The following is an 18547-nucleotide window of genomic DNA, read 5'->3' on the forward strand; positions in this document are numbered from 1 at the left end:
CAGTGCATGAAGGCAAAAAGCGTTGCCTGGCTGGTGTGGTCTGCTGCAGTTCAACCTTTGCCTCATTGGATGACTTATTGAGAGCCATTTACCACTCATGGAACATGATGACGCATAGGTTTCTATTTCTACTGTGTTCCTGGGTCTTACCTGCCCTAAACTCCTTTAGCAACAGGATAGATTTGAAGCATTCCAGAATTTAGAGCCAAGCCCCCTGAGATAAAGATGAAGGAGGACAAGGGCTGACTCTCAGGAAGCTCCGTGTACACTCTAGCCTCCTGCAGTAGGGAGAAAGTGGACAAACACCCTTGTTTTCAGCTTGCTCATGGTGTAAGAGGAGAAAGGACACAGCTGATCTCACTGCTCCTTTTAACATGCCCATTGATTTCAGAAAGTTCTCACATGCTGCATTTTAGCCAGGTGGTCATTAGTGGCTTAACAAAATACAGGCTGTCAATACTCCTTCTGAAAGGTCTCTTTCCTATGGACCAAACCAGATAAATGTCAAGGTCCTTGAGAAGAGCATTTCAGCATCACAGTAAGGGAATGGGTGCTTAGATGAACGTTTGAGAGCAACTGGTTTCTTTGGAGGTGTCAGGTATATCATAAATGAAAACTGATGGTGCAGGACAGTTCTGCCATAGGCACACACGGTTGCAGCTGAAGATGCCATTATTTCAGACCTGCTCTTCAAAATCTCTGTGGTTCTATGTTGAATAGTTCTCAGTACATTTCTCAGTTCAGAGAAACCGAACATGACCCAGCTTCAGTGTGTGCTTGAGCTCAGAACCCCCCCATGTGCTGGCCTGCACCCCCATAGCATAAGCAGCAGATTGAGGGAGGTGATCCTGCTGCTCTGTTCTGCTCTCATGAGACCCCACTTGCAGCACTGAGTGCAGTTCTGGTGTCCTCAATGTAAGAAGTTCATGGAGCTGTTGGAAGAATACCAGAGGAGGCCACGAGGATGCTCAGGGGCTGGAGCAGCTCCTGTATGGAGATAGGCTGAGAACATTGGGGCTGTTCAGCCTGGAGAAGAGAAGACTGCATGGAGACCTCATAGCAGCCTTCCAGTATATGAAGGGGGCCTACAAGGGTGCTGGAGAAGGACTGTTCATCAGGGACTGTAGTGATATGATAAGGGGTGATGGGTTTAACCTGAAACAGGGGAAATGACGTTAAATATAAGGCAGTTCTTCCCTGTGAGGCTGCTGATGTTCTGGCACAGGTTGCACAGAGAAGCTGTGGCTGCCCCATCCCTGGCAGTGTTGAAGGCCAGGTTGGACACAGGGGCTTGGAGCAAGCTGCTCTAGTGTGAGGCATCCCTGCCTATGGCAGTCGGTTGGAACTGGAGGATCTTAAGGTCCTTTCCAACCCAAACCATTCTGTGATTCTATACATTTCTTTGCAGCAAACTCATTTCTGCTAAATGGAGATACTAGCTTCTTTGTATGGCTGGGCTGTGGGCAGTCCTGCCTCCCAGCCATGGAAGGTATGGCCAGAGACTCCAGCTGATCCCAACACGGATTATGTGGGGAAAGCCTGGCAAAATACCTCTTCCCTCACACCCCATATTCCTAACGGCCCAACACCAAACCCTTGTGCCTCTTTCCCAAAGAGTAGCCAAAGCACAGGTGGAGCTGACAAATCTTTATTTGACTTCAGAAGCAGGCAGATGCTACCACAGAGTGCAAGCGATGCGCTTCATTCAGGCTCCATCTACTGACAGCACTTCACACTGACATCTATTGCACTTCCCATGATCAGAGAGGTTTTATTGGGATTTGGATGCTTTCCAGATTTATTTCTTTATTTACTTGCTGATCTCCAGGGTTTTTCCTAAGCAAATCCAGTAGCTTCCCTGTTTATTTCAAGGCTATATACATGCAAAGTTGCCTCCTTGGCTGTTTCTTTTCCTTCACTTTCAGTCAAAACTCTCTGTGTCTTCCTTCATGTCTGCAGCCAGATGCTTAAAGATGGGGCAAATGTACTGGCTGGTAACTGCAGCAGCTTCCCTGGCATCATCCTCTGAGTGGCTGTTGGAAGGGAACAGATGAGTGACAGTTTGTTGTTTCTGGGGGCACAGGCAATGACTCCAAGCAGCAGATGTAGGATAGAGGGACCATGATCATGGCTGCCTGCACCCAGACACCCCACAAATGCACAGGCTGGTGTTCCCATCCCCGTTTTTGTGGGCAACATGGACAAGAGGTACTAAGGGCCAGCTTATTCCTCCTAATTTTAATGATTTCACAGTGAGATGTCTCATTGAAAGTGGTTGGTCGCTAGGAAGAGACAACGTCCGGATGCTGGGACAGCCCATCCTGAGGTGTTTGAATCAATAGCTGAATGAAGTCAGGGTAGGGAAGGCTTTCCATTTTAACTGCTAGAACAGGTTTCTTAATGGGATGAACAATTGTTTCAATCCAGGATGATTAGAAAAATATACTATTTAATTTCCCTAGGATTACTATTTCTAATAACTGATTTAATAACTCTCAGTGCCAGCTTTCCTTTAGGAAAGGCAAAACTGAGTGCCAGCTGTGCTTGGCAATAGAAATAGAGGTTACCATGAAACTAGGCATGGAAACCAATTGAGGTTGCACAGAGCCACATGTCACCTTGCAGCTCAGCTACAGCATCTGCTTCTCTAGCTCTGCAAACCACCCACCCCTGGGAGTGTGGTTGTGGGCAGAGTGACAGGAGGGACCAAACTGTGTGATGGAGGCTGCAATTCAGCAATGGCAGCTCTTCAGACAGTGCCTCACAAGGTGATGAGGAATGGGGCAGAAGTGATTTTAAAATATGCACAATTTAATAAATTTTCCACCTTTCTGCTTTTTGAGGATATTTTTGAGGATATTTTTAAAGATTTTTTTTAGTTGGAGCAAGCCCAGAGGAGGCCACGAGGATGCTCAGGGGCTGGAGCAGTTCCCATATGGAGCCAGGCTGAGGACACTGGGGCTGTTCAGCCTGGAGAAGAGAAGGCTGCGTGGAGACCTCAGAGCAGCTTCCAGTGTCTGAAGGGGGCTACAAGGATGCTGGAGAGGGACTCTGCATCAGGGACTGGAGAAAGCAAGGTGATGGGTTTAAACTGAAACAGGGGCAGTTCAGGTTGGAGATAAGGCAGAAGCTCTTCCCTGTGAGGGTGCTGAGGCGCTGGCACAGGGTGCCCAGAGAAGCTGTGGCTGCCCCATCCCTGGCAGTGTTCAAGGCCAGGTTGGACACAGGGGCTTGGAGCAAGCTGCTCCAGTGGAAGGGGTCCCTGCCCATGGCAGGGGGTTGGAAGGAGATGATCTTCAGGTCCTTTCCAATCCAAACCATTCTATGATTCTATGATATCAGCTGAACCCTTTGGATCATTAACATCAGATTTCTGTGCTTGGGGCAGCACCTGGGCATTTACAAGTTACTAGAAGTCTTCTTTCTGCCTTAATACTCTAATGAGCAGGGCCATAGAAGTGACAAACCTGTCCCACATACCTGGTGTTTAGAAAGCTCTGGTACAGCCTCATAAAGCAAAGTTCCTCATGGTTGTTTTCATCTTCTCTCTCCTGCACATATGTATTGACTGGGCCTGGAGGGCTGGTTTAGATAAAGAAAATCATTAATCATACAATCACAGAATGGTTTGGGTTGGAAAGTACCTTAAGAACCTCCAGTTCCAAACCCCTGCCATGGGCAGGGACACCTCACACTAGACCCTGTAGTGTAAGCAGCACAGCTGTAAAGCAGCACTGTTATGGAAGATAGGTTCACCCCACAGCACCCCACTGATGGTCCCATCTCTATTAACCTGCTGCCACCAGAGCTGTGCAGGAGGAAAAAGAAGTGTCCTCTTCAAATCAGGTTTCTGGCTGGCAAAGGGACAGGCTTTAATATGCACTTGCTGTCTGTCTCATTACCCAGGACTGGCATGTCCTTCCACCCATGGATGTAGATACCTTTTCCAAGCACTTGGAAATGAAAACTCTCCTGCATCTGCCAGGACTTTGTTAGGGGTGCATGCCATAGAAAACATCAGAGCACACAGAACAGATGGGAGGGAATCAATGTGCTCTCTGTGCCCTGAAGAAAAGACCATGCTTGAAGGAAACCTCTGTAGGCAATATTGACTCTTCATAACATACCAGCATCAAGGGCAGAGGCAGCTGTGGGTTATATCACAGTGCCCCACATATTACAACTGGTGATGTGTTCATATAGGTGGCTGCAGTGGGAGCTGGTGTGCCTGTATCACAGCTGGATGGAAGGCCCCATATTTGCCATATATATAGGATTGTGTCTAAAGCCTGCCCAGTCTGGCAGTCAGAGCCATACATGGGGACTGTGCTCAGCTCTGGGCCCCTCACTACAAGAGAGACCTTGAGGGGCTGGAGCGGGGCCAGAGCAGGGCAATGGAGCTGGGGCAGGGCCTGGAGCCCAAGGGTGATGGGGAAGGGCTGAGGGAGCTGGGGGGTTCAGATGGAGAAGAGAAGGCTCAGGGGGGACCTGATGGCTGCCTCCAACTGCCTGACAGGAGGATGGAGCCAGGAGGGGCTGGGCTCTGCTCCCAAGGAACAAGGGATGGGACAAGAGGAACCGGCCTCAAGCTGCACCAGGGCAGGTTTAGATGGAGATTAGGAACATGGCTCAAGCACCTTTCCATTCCCAGGAAGCAGAGCTCTTACCTGCGCTTGCGGCCCATCAGGTTTTGGATGAATTTCTGGACCTGAGCGTTTCCTCTCATCTTGCTGTACTCACTGGTGAAGAGTCCATCTGAGTGCCTCTGCGACCTGGGAACATGCAGGACAATGCCTGTTCCTCCCAGCCGTGTGATGGGGGACTCATCACAAGACACAGGAATTCCTCTCTTCCCACCATCAAGGTGTCCTGTATCCCTCCCCTTCTCCTCCCCTGTCTCATCTTGAACATCTTCTGGATGAGGGCAGCACTCACACTGGCTCTGGAGCTGGAGACAGCTCATCCCCATGGACACCACCCTCACTGCTGGGATCCCATCTCTCTCTGGAGACTTCCAGGGCCCAGGAAGGTGGTTTTGGCTGGTCCTTACCTCTCCTTGAGGCCCATCAGGTGCTTGACCAGCTGCTGCACAAAGGCATTGCCATTCATCTTGCTGAGCTCGCTGTGGAAGAGCCCATCAGCATGCCTCTCAGGCCTGGGGAGGAAGTCAGCAGAGGAAGAATGGTGAAAAGGAATGGTTTTAGGACCAGAAAGAGTGAGATTTAAATTGTACCCTCAACGAAACAGGGTTCCAAGAATTTGGCAAAGCTTCACACAAAAAAAGAGGCAAATCTTATAGGAACTCATCTTTGTTCATCATCACACAGAGAAACTACCTGCACTTGCTTCTTTCTGATGTGATCACCTTACTATAAGGATATGGGAACGGGAGGTTAATGCTGATTCAGCACAAAAGAGCAGGACAAGAGACTGGAGAAGTAAGAAATTAAACACCCAGATACCTGGTTGAGGAACAGGTAGGTAACAGCAGTGGTACCAAAGCCCAGCACCAGCAATGAATGAGTGATAAGGCATTAAAAGTGATGCTCAAAGGCCCTGGTTGTGGCCACGGGAGGAGCATCAGCTCTGTCCTCTTCCAGCCCAGCTCCTTTAGTCCTCTGTACTTTAACTGTCCCTGCACAGGAGGGAGGAGGGAGAACCCTGCCAAGGTCTTACCCAGGACTGTGAAGTGGTGAGCTGACAAGACTGACTATTTTTAGTTATGTTTTCATAGGACTAAGCTATTTGAAGCAGAAGCTTCCACCTTCATCAGCCTGTGTAAGTACCTGGCAGGAAAACAGGCTCAAAAGTGTCTCTTTCACTGTAGTTTGGTCTGTCTGGGGCCTGATTCTCTCTCCCAAACAGATCAATATATTTCTGTTCTGAAGCAAGACAAAATGTTCTCAACATTTGTCTCATCCAACTAAATCAGTTTAGGCAGGAAAATGCCCAACATCCAAGCAGATGCAAGTTGTGGAGGGAAGATAAAAACCTGACTTTATAGCTCACAGGCTCTTTGAACAACAATCAGAGGCACAGGGAATGCTTACCTCTCTTGGGATGGAAGAGATGCTGAGAAGTGTGATAGCAGAATCATAGGTATAATCAGTTGCCACAGACCAGTCATCAGGGAAACCATGTTCTCTCCTGAATTAAAGCACAGGCTTTTATGAGCAGCAGAAATGACCCTGCTCTTTGGTAGAGGCCACATGCCACACAGAAGCCCTGGCTCTGTAAATACCACTATACATTAGGCAGAAATTCCTGCCAGGAAAAGTTGTATTCCTTAAAATACAGTTCCAATCATTCAGGTTGCCAGCTCATTGGAAGCTGGTTGTAGTTGTCATCCCACCACTGTGCAGGCCTGGAGCACAGGTCGGAGGGTGCCTCTGTGACATGATGGATGTGCTGGACTCTTGCTGTGGGTCAGTATAATATGGATTGAATACACAGGGGGGTAGCATGTAAGTTAATCCATCAGCAGCACAACACCATGGAGTAAACCCCATTCTACTACAAGTCTCTGAGAGCTGAGCCTTCAGGGAGAGGATTTAGAGCCCCCACATCCCACACAGTTATTAATATACCTGGAGGATGCTCGGGAGAAACCTATTTGGGATTTTTCAGACCAAGACAAATGGCATGTACCAATGAAAAGCTCATGTCCACACAGGGGAAAGGAAGAGCTCTGTGTGCCAATATCTACCTGTGCTCTGATCTTTCAAGAAGGAGAAGAAAACCACATTTACAGTAGAAACAGAACCTGCTATTCTGATTCCTTACTGAAATAAAAAGCCCATTTTGTTCATCACAAGCCATTGCATGGTTTTCCCTTTCACTTCCAGGTTCTTTTTGCAGCCCTATGCCTGCAGAGATGGGGCTGTGCCTTTGTGGATGCTCACATTTCCCCAGGGATTATGCAGGAGCCATATCTGTAATGTATAATACTCCTGCCTCCTTCCTGCACAGAAGCAAACCTTCCTTTCTATCCCTGGCCTGGAAACCCTCACATAGCACTTGCTAACCCCAAACCAAAGTCTTCCCACTTTGGTTTTCCTTCAGTCTGAAACTAGACAGTAAGAAGAGCATTAAAGAACTGTCCGAGTTCCCTGAACCATTTCTAGCCACCCTCCTGGGATGTTCACTGCTCCAGGCATGAGAAGAGGCTTTCTACAGAAAGGTATTTGCTGTAAGCCACAGCACAAATACTTACTGGGGGTCACAGAGCACACAGGTGAGAGGGTCTGCATGATTAAGGAGCCATCAGCTTTATCTCACACACACTTGTAATGCTCTAATGTTGCGTTTTCCTGCCTCATTTGGCTTTGAGGAGGGTGGAATCAGTAAAACAAGAAGGACACTTCCTACACCTGGATTGGAGCAATCCCAGACAGCTATAGGTTGGGCAGAGAAGAGATTCAGAGCAGCCCAAGGAGAAGGACTTGGGGGTGCTGGTCGATGAGAAACATGAGCCGGCTTCAGTGTGCGCTTGAGCCCAGAAACCAACCGTATCCTGGGCTGCATCCAAAGGAGCGTGACCAGCAGGTCCAAGGAGCTGATCCTGCCCCTCTGCTCTGCTCTCGTGAGACCTCCCCTGGAGCATTGTGTGCAGTTCTGGTGTCCTCAACATAAAAAGGACATGGAACTGTTGGAACAAGTCCAGAGGAGGCCACGAGGATGCTCAGGGGCTGGAGCAGCTCCTGTATGGAGATAGGCTGAGAAAGTTGGGGCTGTTCAGCCTGGAGAAGAGAAGGCTGCGTGGAGACCTCAGAGCAGCTTCCAGTGTCTGAAGGGGGCCTATAGGGATGCTGGGGATGGACTCTTCATTAGGGACTGCAGTGACAGGACAAGGGGTAATGGGTTCAAACTGAAACAGGGGAAGTTTAGATTGGATCTAAGGAAGAAGTTCTTTCCTGTGAGGGTGGTGAGGCACTGGAATGGGTTGCCCAGGGAGGTTGTGAATGCTCCATCCCTGGCAGTGTTCAAGGCCAGGTTGGACGAGGCCTTGGGTGCCATGGTTTAGTGTGAGGTGTCCCTGCCCATGGCAGGGGGGTTGGAACTGGATGATCTTAAGGTCCTTTCCAACCCTGACTATTCTATGATTCTATGATTCTAAGTTTCTTATTGGGGTCCAAACAAACCAGGCTCCAAGCTCTGCTTCCCAGCTGAGGGATGAGGAAGAGCCAAGAACAGCCGCTGAAACCAGCGAACACCATCCTGCAGGGGTGAAGCCTGGAGTCTGAGCCTTGCCCCCAGCCAGTTTGGCTTTCCCTGTGCCAACCCTGGGCTGGCATTTGTCTTAGAGCACCCCATTTAAGAGCCCATTTTAAACCCGAGCCCTAACTCCAGTTTCCTCTCTCTTCATAACCTTCCTAGCTGCTAATCAAGCGCATCAACTTCCCTTTCCTTTTCCCTTTCCCTAACTTTGCCTTCCCTGTGCAGATCACATTTGCTTGCTGAAGCTGTTAGGAGCAGCAATGGCTGTTGGGGATGAACTCCTCCTGTGTGTCAATATGTGTTGCATTGAGGTTTAAATCACTCAGAGCCCAGGGAGGAGGTAGATCTTCAGTGCCCTCACACTAGAGCTGTTTAAACCTTCTTCAGCTGCTTCAGAGCTTTTCATTGCCCTCCCCATTGATGCTGGCTTTCAATAAATGCAAACTCCATAGCTAGCTGGGACCTTTAGCTGAGAGAAGTGTTCACCAAGCCAGCCCAGGACCAGGGAGCATCTCAGATCTTCCCAGCAGACAAATCCTACAGTTGAAATGTCAGATGGCACCCGAAGGCTTTGCTGAATCAAGGTTCCATCACCCCGCAGGAGCCATACTGGTGGGAGAGCATCCAAACAGGCTGGCACACAGACATTTGAGCACCTTCTTGCTCCTGCCCATCTGCTGTACTCTATCTAAGACTAAAGACTTCTGGAAGCCATCTGGTCCAGCTGCTCTCCGGGCCCTTTCCTTTCCTCTGGTTGCTCCAGAGGAGGAAACCCCTCCATATAGCCAGCACTGCAGTTGAAGAGATGGATATCCTCCTGACAATGGCTCAGCAAAGCATCACAGGGGCCTGAAACCCACCACCCGAAAACTGAAAGAGGGGACAAGGCCATGGGGCCAGTCTGACCGTGTCAGCACTGTGGTACTCACCACCCCTTGGTCACCCTGGGCTCTCGGCTGTCTCACTGCAACGATGTTCCACTGGCCCACTCCTCTCCATGGCCCCCTATAAATGTGCAGCCCTTATCAGAAGCAATTATTTGGGTAAAGATATGAATATGAGTAATTGTGATTAACAGCAAATAACCCACTTCTGCTGATGGGCAAGAATTCCTGCTTCTGTCTCTAGTGACAGTAATTCCTTGGGCAAACATCCCTGTATGGATTGATTCATTATGATTGTCATCATTATCTCTCCTCCTGACTTTAATTACCTCTCGATAGCAGCTTAATCTGCCATTCCTTTTTAATCCTGGCTTGCCTTTTGTTTGCAGCTGCCAGGAACTGGTGGTGAGTGCATGTGTGTACTGGGATTTGCCTATGCAACGGGTCACATTTTAGGGCAAACACCGTCTGACCAGTGGGATAAGGGCTGACTTCTGCAGGAAGGGACACCACGTTCTCAGGCTGTGGTTTCACAGCTGCATCTGGGCTGTATCACAGCCTGTGTCAGCTTCAAGAAAACAAGCCTATTTACACATGCATGGGAAACATCTGGAACAAATTCCCTCCTTTTCCTGAGGTTTGGAGCTGGTTGCATTCAAATACTAAAGGTGGCATGAAAAAGGAGGGGGAAATCAGGATTATGACCTTTCTCTATGTTGTATAAAGTAGCATGAAAGGATTAATGATTATAAATAAATCATCTTATCTTCCAGCTGGAGAAACAGGAGCTATACTACACCACTCCTTGTCTACTTACTTTGTTTTCTTTAGACAAGCAGAGGGCATCCCCATGGCTGGAAAGCTGGGAAGGATCTGATTTTCCCCGTCACCCAGACACCAATCCTCAGCACCACAGCCTGTGGCTGCAGGCTGCAGCCAGACCCCTGCAAAAGGGAGGGGAAGAAACAGCAGGGACATTCCAGGTCCCATTCCAGGACTGCAATATGGAGAGGTGACATGGGCACCACTGGGACTGGGAAGCTCATCTCCTCCTTCAGACAGTGCAGGTCAGTCCAGGCATTTCCCAAGCATCTTCCTCTCCTTTCTGCAAGGACTGGTTTCCTCGGCTGCCTTTGTGCTGCCATTGCCTCTGGGGACCAGGCCCTGCCTTGGGAGTGACACTGGTGACATCTGAAATTCTTGTGCTTTTGTTCTTTGCATCTAAATCTTCGTATTTTCTGTATTTGTATTTTCTGGCTGCATCGGCGATGGCAGCTTCAGTTTGGGCTTGTTCATGGGGTTGCCAAACACCTACGAGTAACAAAGAGGAACAAACATGTAGGAACAAGGCAAGGAGGAAAAAAAACTATTTAAAAAGGCTAAATAACATATAGGGAGCTAAAAATGAGTCACGCGATGTCTTTTCCTTTGCAGAGAACCTCAATGGGTCTGAAATGCCCGCAGTGCCTGGAGAAAACTCAGTTTGCTGTGAGATCTAACCGGCTATAGGGAAGGAGCATCCAGAAGAGGCTGCAATGAAGGTGGCCCCATGATGGCAGCAGAGGGTGAGTAACACTACAGTAAAAGCTGCTGGGGGCTGGAAGAACACGAACCAAGCAACCTGGTGTAGCAAACACCGGGGTTTGCCTGGCAGCAATCAGGCAGAGAGGAAAAGGTGATGGGGTAGAAACTGTGTGGCCATGCCCAGCACTGCTGCAGCATAATGCAGGTGACAGCCACGAGCTTAATGCAGCTCCTGAGCTCCCGAATGAGGAAGTTATGAACCATGAAAAGAGACCCCAGACTTTTGGAAGCTGAAATTTATGCCTGAATAAACAGGAGCCCAAAGCAAATCCCCAGTCCTGAAACAACATCTGATTGCGCTTTAACTCGAATCCACATTAAGCCTTCATCAGGAGACATTATGGAAGCAGGAGTGATAAACAGGACTGCTTAACAGCATCAGCTGAATGGAGTCTTGTGAATTTGTGCCTTGCTTTTCCCCTTCTCCATTTGTGTGAGCATTCGAAGTGGGAGAGGAGATTCCCCAGCCTGCATGCAACAAAGTGTGATTAAATCATCCATCACTGTCATCTAACCCATCATCTCTGTGCAGCATCATTGCAGAGGAAAACTCCCCATCATCGACTGTAAGAACAAGGGAAAACGACATCACTGCCTTCATCTGATCCCTGCTCCTTGTACAGTTGTCACACCCAAAGCTGCACAAAGTCAGATCCTTGCCACCAACTGGCAGTGACTTACCTGTTGAGGGGACATAACACCTTTTTAGAGGGTACGTAGCAAAGTGCACCAAAGAGGTGACACTAAGAAGCACTGAGGCCATGCACCAACACTTCCCGAAGAGGACAGGGACACACAGCTGAGGGAGAAGGGGTCTGTGAGCTCTGAGGCCACCCCTGAGCAGGACATGAGCTGCCCTGAGGACATTGCCAGATATAAAGCCACCGGGATCTTGCTGCAGTCACTTCTGCTTAGGCTTGACGCTGACTGACATGCGCAACGTGGAGACCTGTGGGGAGCTGCATTAAGTAAATCCAGGTTCAAGGGCTATTCACAGCAGCCCCACTGTTGGCTGGGAACATCCTTGTGCATGGTAGTGAGCACAGGTTATGAAACAGAGCAGCCATCCCCAGTCTGACAGCAGGACCGTGCATTAAAGGGTACTTACTGGCTAGTGCACACAAGCTGATCCATTCCAAAGGCATCAAAGCTAAGAACAGCAGAGAAGAAGGTCTTTTTTTCTCCCCTTTACAGTGGGAGGGAGCCATCAAACCTGCAGTGTGAAATGCAGCATCTTATAACCATGTTAAATGTATTAGCCCCAAATCTGGCAGTGTTTAAGGAGAGCACATGAGCCTGCATTGAAGGAAAAGACGGAAGGAAGAAGAGAAGGTTTCATCATAAAGCTCGACATCCTGACCCCACACCACATGAAGGATGCAGGCAGGGTCTCAAAACCATCACACAGAGCTCGAGGGGGTCATTCTGGGCTTTGAAGGGGAGAAATTCCCCTTCACACTGCAAAGAAGCTGATACAGGAGAGCAGAAAAGCCTCTGGCTGTAGGAGCAGTGTGGATGCAGAGCCCACCTCCATGAGCTTTACTGGATGTAAATGTCACGTAGACACTGTTGCTCCTGCCTGGACCAGGAAAGCCCATCCAGCCTTTGGGGATGCTGTTTATCCAGGGCAACCCATCCCAGGCAGCATCTCTTGCCAGCTTGTCCACAGTCCAGACCCCAGCTGTGTTACTGCAGCAACTCAGGCTCTGCTGGGGCTGCTCTTCATGGAGACCCCCTGGTTAGCCAAAACGCACATCCCAAAATACTCCTACAGCCTCTGCACTGCTGTCATTGAGGCCTCAAAGCTGAGTGCACAGGGTCAGCACCACCTCATCCACCACACACACAGCCAGCAATGCTGTCACAAGTCCTCTTGAAGCTCTCTAGGTGCACTGAGCTTTGAGGAGCCCAGGCACAGGCTGTGACCCCATCCAGTGGTGGCCCCTGCTGATGACATGGGAGTTTATTGAGGTCAGATGGTGCCAGGAACTGAATGGCTAAATCCTTCCTACGTAAAATACCTTTTAATCAGCTTAGGGAGTGTTCAGGAACTTCTACCTCCCCCATTCTTTTTTTTCCTTCCTTAACCTCTGTGTGTGTGAGTCCATGTGTGTGATGGGGATTTTCTCTCGTACATTTACAGGTGAGTCTTCCCCACGTCAAGGAGCTGATCATGATGCTGCTGTCTCCTGAGAGCCCACTGGAGTCATTTCCTAGCATCACTCCCAGGTCTGTAAGAGAAAGGATCCTAATTGGAATAAGGGGATTGGAGGATTTAGAGTTGTAAATGCTCCTTTCTTGCACAGGATGGTTTCAGGGGTGGTTTTAATCTTTACCACCTGATTTGGTAATTCTGGCTGCGAAAGGGAACAGAGGGATGGGAGAAGGGGTGAGTGGGGCAGATGCAGAGGGCCCTGGGAGAGGAAGGGAGAAGGAAAATCACAGTCCTATATGATTGTGGGATCATAGAAAAATACCCAGCCCGCTCCCAAGCCCCAAGGTGGACTCAGCTACTATCCCCAAACCCTGAACAGGGTAGGAAACGATCCTTGTTATGGAATAAACCCAGTGTCACAGAAGCATGCCAGCCCCTCATGGTGTTCCTCAGCTCCATCTAACCCTGCCCTGGTGCAGCTTGAGGCCGGTTCCTCTTGTCCCATCCCTTGTTCCTTGGGAGCAGAGCCCAGCCCCTCCTGGCTCCATCCTCCTGTCAGGCAGTTGGAGGCAGCCATCAGGTCCCCCCTGAGCCTTCTCTTCTCCATCTGAACCCCCCAGCTCCCTCAGCCCTTCCCCATCACACTTGGGCTCCAGGCCCTGCACCAGCTCCATTGCCCTTTGAGGCTACATGGGAGCATCTGATTGAGCAAGGAGCAAACGACTCTAAGCAAAGGTGGTGTCTGGATCCAGGATGCGTGTGGCTCACCCTCAATCTGCCTGTGCAGCTCTTGAGGGGGGGTGTGGTGCTTAGATTGCCTCTGTCTCTCCTCTGCTTTACTTAAGGCTGTGCTGTGCTGCAGCATGTGGCACCTTTCTGGATTTGCACCCCTTTAAAAGGAAAGGTAAGATGTGGAGCCAAAACCATAAGCTGTCACCTTCACTTGCTCTGGAGTCTAGAGGGAAGGTGCTGGCCATGCCTTCTAGCTCCATGCTTGGCAGCACTACCCAGGGGCAAGGACATCCAAACCTTTGCGTTAGGAGCTCTGGGCTGTGCTAGAGCAGACCTCAGCCAATCTAATCCAAGTTGGAGCTGCTTCCAGCCAAATCCCTGGGTGAAATCTGCAGCAAACACCAGAATCTGCTTTTCAAAGAAGAGATTAAGAAAGATATTTGGTGTTTGGCTCCCACTGGAAAAATGAAAAGCTTAAAACATTTTGCTAAGAAATGGGAAAAGGGAAAAGTGCCCCACTGGTGCACGGATGGTACCTTGGGCGCTGGCACAGTGCCTTGGCTCTCCATGGAATGGAATGAGGCATTTAGAAAGCAAGCCAGAACATCTCTCACCCCATGTTCTGGACTGGGACCGGTGCTAGGCCAGAGGGTCCCCCAAGGGTGCTGGGCTGCCTCTCTAGAGATGCTGTGCCTGGAGATGCTGGGGCTGAGAGAGGCTTATCCTGCAGATGCTGCTCCCTGTGCAGACACAGTATCCCAGTATCCCAGTATGTTAGAGATTGGAAGGGACCTCAGAAGCTCATCCAGTCCAATCCCCCTGCAGAGCAGGAACACCCAGATAAGGTTACACAGGAACGTGTCCAGGCGGGTTTTGAATGTCTCCAGAGAAGGAGACTCCACAACCTCCCTGGGCAGCCTGGTCCAGTGTTCTGTCACCTCACTGAGAAGAAGTTTAAGTGGAACCTCTTGTGTTCCAGTTTGTACCCATTGCCCCTTGTCCTATCATTGTTTGCCACTGAGAAGAGCCTGGCTCCATCCTCCTGACACTCCCCCTTTATGTATTTATAGACACTAATAAGGTCACCCCTCAATCTCCTCCAAACTATAGAGACCCAGCTCCCTCAGTCTGTCCTCATAAGGGAGATGCTCCACTCCCTTCATCATCTCAGTTGCCCTGTGCTGGACTCTCTCCAGCAGGTCCCTGTCCTTCTTGAACTGAGGGGCCCAGAACTGGACACAATATTCCACACGCTTGCAGCAAGCAGGAGACAGCCTTGAATGTGGAAGGGTTGCTGTGAGGCACTTCCCTCCTGCAAGGAAATCCTCTTCCCTGCTGCGGAATGGAGACTAGGGAGAAACAAGGGTTGGGTTTGCCATGGCTGGCACTGCGACTGCAAAAGCAAAGGGCAGCTGCAGGGAACAGCCTAGTTTTCAGAGGAAGGGGGAATTCTGGTTTTCCAACCTGTGTTTATGTATTGTGGTTGTCTCTCACCAAGGAAGCCCAGAGAGCTTTATAAAGACCTGCAAAGACAAACTGCCACCCCCATCAATCACCTGCTGCTTTTTTACACCCTTTGGGCCTTCTAAATCTCCTTTGAGGACTATGAGGGTGCTGAGGCACAGGGTGCCCAGAGGAGCTGTGGCTGCCCCATCCCTGGCAGTGCTCAAGGCCAGTTGGACACAGGGTCTTGGAGCAAGCTGCTCCAGTGGAAGGGGTTGGGGTTGGAGCTGGAGGAGCTTTAAGGTCCCTTCCAGCATGAACCAGTCTGTGAGTCTGTGATATGATCCTATGGCTGCCAAAGGGGGTGCACTCTGCCGGTCCCCAGGTAGACTCCACAGTGTGCTGGATGGAACAGATCCCACTGCAGGGACATGATGGGACAGGACACAAGGCTTCCTCCCCAGGAGTGCTCTGGCCACCCATGCCCTCCTGGCCCAGCATTGCTTCTGCCCAGCCAGAAACCACCTTGTACCTTAAATGGAAGAACTCCAAGTGCCTCCTGTCTCCAGCAGAGCTCTGTGCTGCTGCTCCCCATGCATGTGGCCTTATCACAGCTCTAATTGGCATCAGTGCCTGTAATCTCAGCCTCCAGCTGTTTGCTGGGTCTGGGAAGAGGAGAAAGCACTTCAGAGGATTAGTTTTAATTATAAGAATGCCAGGGACTGTGTCCAGGCTCTGTGTGTGTCCAGGCTCTGTGTGTGTCCAGGCACTGTATCCATGTCCAGGCTCTGTGTGTGTCCAGGCTCTGTGTGTGTCCAGGCTCTGTATCCATGTCCAGGCTCTGTGTGTGTCCAGGCTCTGTGTGTGTCCAGGCTCTGTATCCATGTCCAGGCTCTGTGTGTGTCCAGGCTCTGTATCCATGTCCAGGCTCTGTATCCATGTCCAGGCTCTGTGTGTGTCCAGGCTCTGTATCCATGTCCAGGCTCTGTATCCATGTCCAGGCTCTGTATCCATGTCCAGGCTCTGTGTGTGTCCAGGCTCTGTATCCATGTCCAGGCTCTGTATCCATGTCCAGGCTCTGTGTCCATGTCCAGGCACTGTATCCATGTCCAGGCTCTGTGTGTGTCCAGGCTCTGTATCCATGTCCAGGCTCTGTGTCCATGTTCAGCCTCTGTGCTCAGGCTCTGTGTGTGTCCAGGCTCTGTATCCATGTCCAGGCTCTGTGCATCCAGGCTTGTGTTCAGGCTCTGTGTGTCACCAGGCTCTGTGTTCATGCTCTGTATCCAGGCTCAGTCCATGTCCAGGCTCTGTGTTCAGGCTCTGTATCAAGGCTCTGTGTCGATGTCCAGGCTCTGTGCTCAGGCTGTGTGTGTGTCCAGGCTCTGTATCTAGGCTCAGTGTCCAGGCTCTGTGCCCAGGCTGACAGGCTCGCCCAGCTGTTCCAGCTGTTCAGTGCCAGCAGTGAAACAGCAGCTCCTGACAGCCACACAACTGCTGGGCTTCATTTTGGCTGCATCCCTGTTTGGGCTTTATCAGGGCCCTGGACGAACATCCCTCCCAGGTGAGCAAGGCTTTGTGAAGCCGGGGGTGGGAGGAGATGCGCTCATCAGTGCTTGCTGCTCACAGGCATGCCCTTCCTTGCCCATGCTGCTTTCCCCTTCTCCTCCTCCCCAGGAGGTTTCTCATAACAAGTGGCTCTAATAAGCTCACTGAGGCTTTGAAACCAGTAGGAGCTCTTGAAGTATATTAATTTGATTTGCCCTATGACATAAACCCGCAGATTTCACCAGGTAACCCCTGTGTGAGATCAATTATATGGCTTAGTCTGAAACCTCAAAAACATCTACTGTTGTCTCGAAGCTGAGACAGAAAATCCAGCCATTTTCCCTGTAGCTCCATCCCCACAGCTAATCACCATCCCAAATGCATTACCTTTTCCATCTTATATGGATTTATCATAACTTGCCAGGATGTTAAATGTCAAAAGATCTATTTGGTGAGTACATAAATCCCTGCAGCTTATTGGAGGGGGCTCAAGAGAGCCTGAAAAGCCAGGAGAGCTTTGCCATCCTCTCCCTCTCCCGCAAAGGTTAGCCTGAAAGGCAGGATGCTGCTCTGTCTCTTCTGGGAAGTCATTGCAGTGTAAAGCAGGATGGCTTTGCTGCAGAGGATATTTTTCACAGAGAATTGCTCAGCTAAATATAACAAATAAAAGGAACACGATTGGCCTTAAAAGCTCTTGATTTTCCTCCCTTTGTTCCAAGCCTCAAGATAGCCCCAGTGATGTGTTGCCCAGGTATCAGGGGACTATTCACCCGTTGACTTTAAGCTGAAACTCGGGCAGGTAATTTTGTTCTCTTTTTCTAGTTAAAAATCCAGTGCCTCAAGTGGGAGAAGCTCCAGATAAAAGCTCCCCATCTCGGGGCTCTGACAGGTATCACAGTCCACAACCTCCCTGATCCTCTGAACCGGCTCGGACTGGATCCTCCACTAACTCATCCTTGGGGAGTCTCTGTGGAGCTCCTGCTCCTTGGCTGGCTGCTGGGGACCAGCTCTGCTGCAAAGGCAGATCTCCCACTGCTGGGTGAAGAGATGGGTGTTCTCCTGGTGCTGCCAGGGGCTGGTCTCTTGGAGGTGGCTGGAGGGCAGTGATGGTCACATAGAGCTCACAAGCCAAGTCTTTGCATGCCAGAGGTAACAGAAGGAAAGGCAAAGGCCCTAAAAGGTACTGGGTACCAGTCTCATTTCCCCTTGTTTGACACGCAGTGACATGGGATTACACAGAGACTCCATCCTGGTGTATGGACAGCGTTGTCTCTGGGATGGCTGAGGGACCAATCTGTTGGTCTATAAAGGGGAAACTGAGGCACTATCTTGCGTGAGGCTGAGGTGCTGCTGTTCATGCCTTGTGTCCTTCATAGCACATCCTTAGGACATAATTAACCAATCTTTCCTGACAAAAGAGCATCTATGGGTGGCATTCCCAGCCTCTTCCCCCTTCTCTGAGCCAGCGGCCTGTCCCAGTGTGACAGGGGAACCAAGACACTGCAAGCTGCACACCCAAGCAAAACAGGGCTGTTCAAAACCACTGACCACATTACTCTCCAAAGGTGCTCTTAAGCACTCAGAGTCAGTCACTTTGACTTACAACTCTTCTTGCTTTCCATGAGGGTGAGCAATGACTCTGTCATCTGTTTTTGCTCACGGTGACATGAGATCCAGTACCTGAAAGGGGCTACAAGGATGCTGGGGAGGGACTCTTCATCAGGAACTGGAGGGCAGGACAAGGGGTGATGGGTTCAGAGTGAAACAGGGGAGGTTCAGGTTGGAGATAAAGCAGAAGCTCTTCCCTGTGAGGGTGCTGAGGCGCTGGCACAGGGTGCCCAGAGAAGCTGTGGCTGCCCCATCCCTGGCAGTGCTCAAGGCCAGGTTGGACACAGGGGCTTGGAGCAAGCTGCTCCAGTGGAAGGGGTCCCTGCCCATGGCAGGGGGTTGGAGATGAGCTTCAGGTCCTTTCCAATCCAAACCATTC

This window comes from Neopsephotus bourkii, unplaced genomic scaffold (assembly GCF_033783945.1).
Source record: "Neopsephotus bourkii isolate Nb327-2 ecotype Australia unplaced genomic scaffold, CSIRO-AGI_Nbou_v1 NB_1557, whole genome shotgun sequence".
Classification (NCBI taxonomy): domain Eukaryota; kingdom Metazoa; phylum Chordata; class Aves; order Psittaciformes; family Psittacidae; genus Neopsephotus; species Neopsephotus bourkii.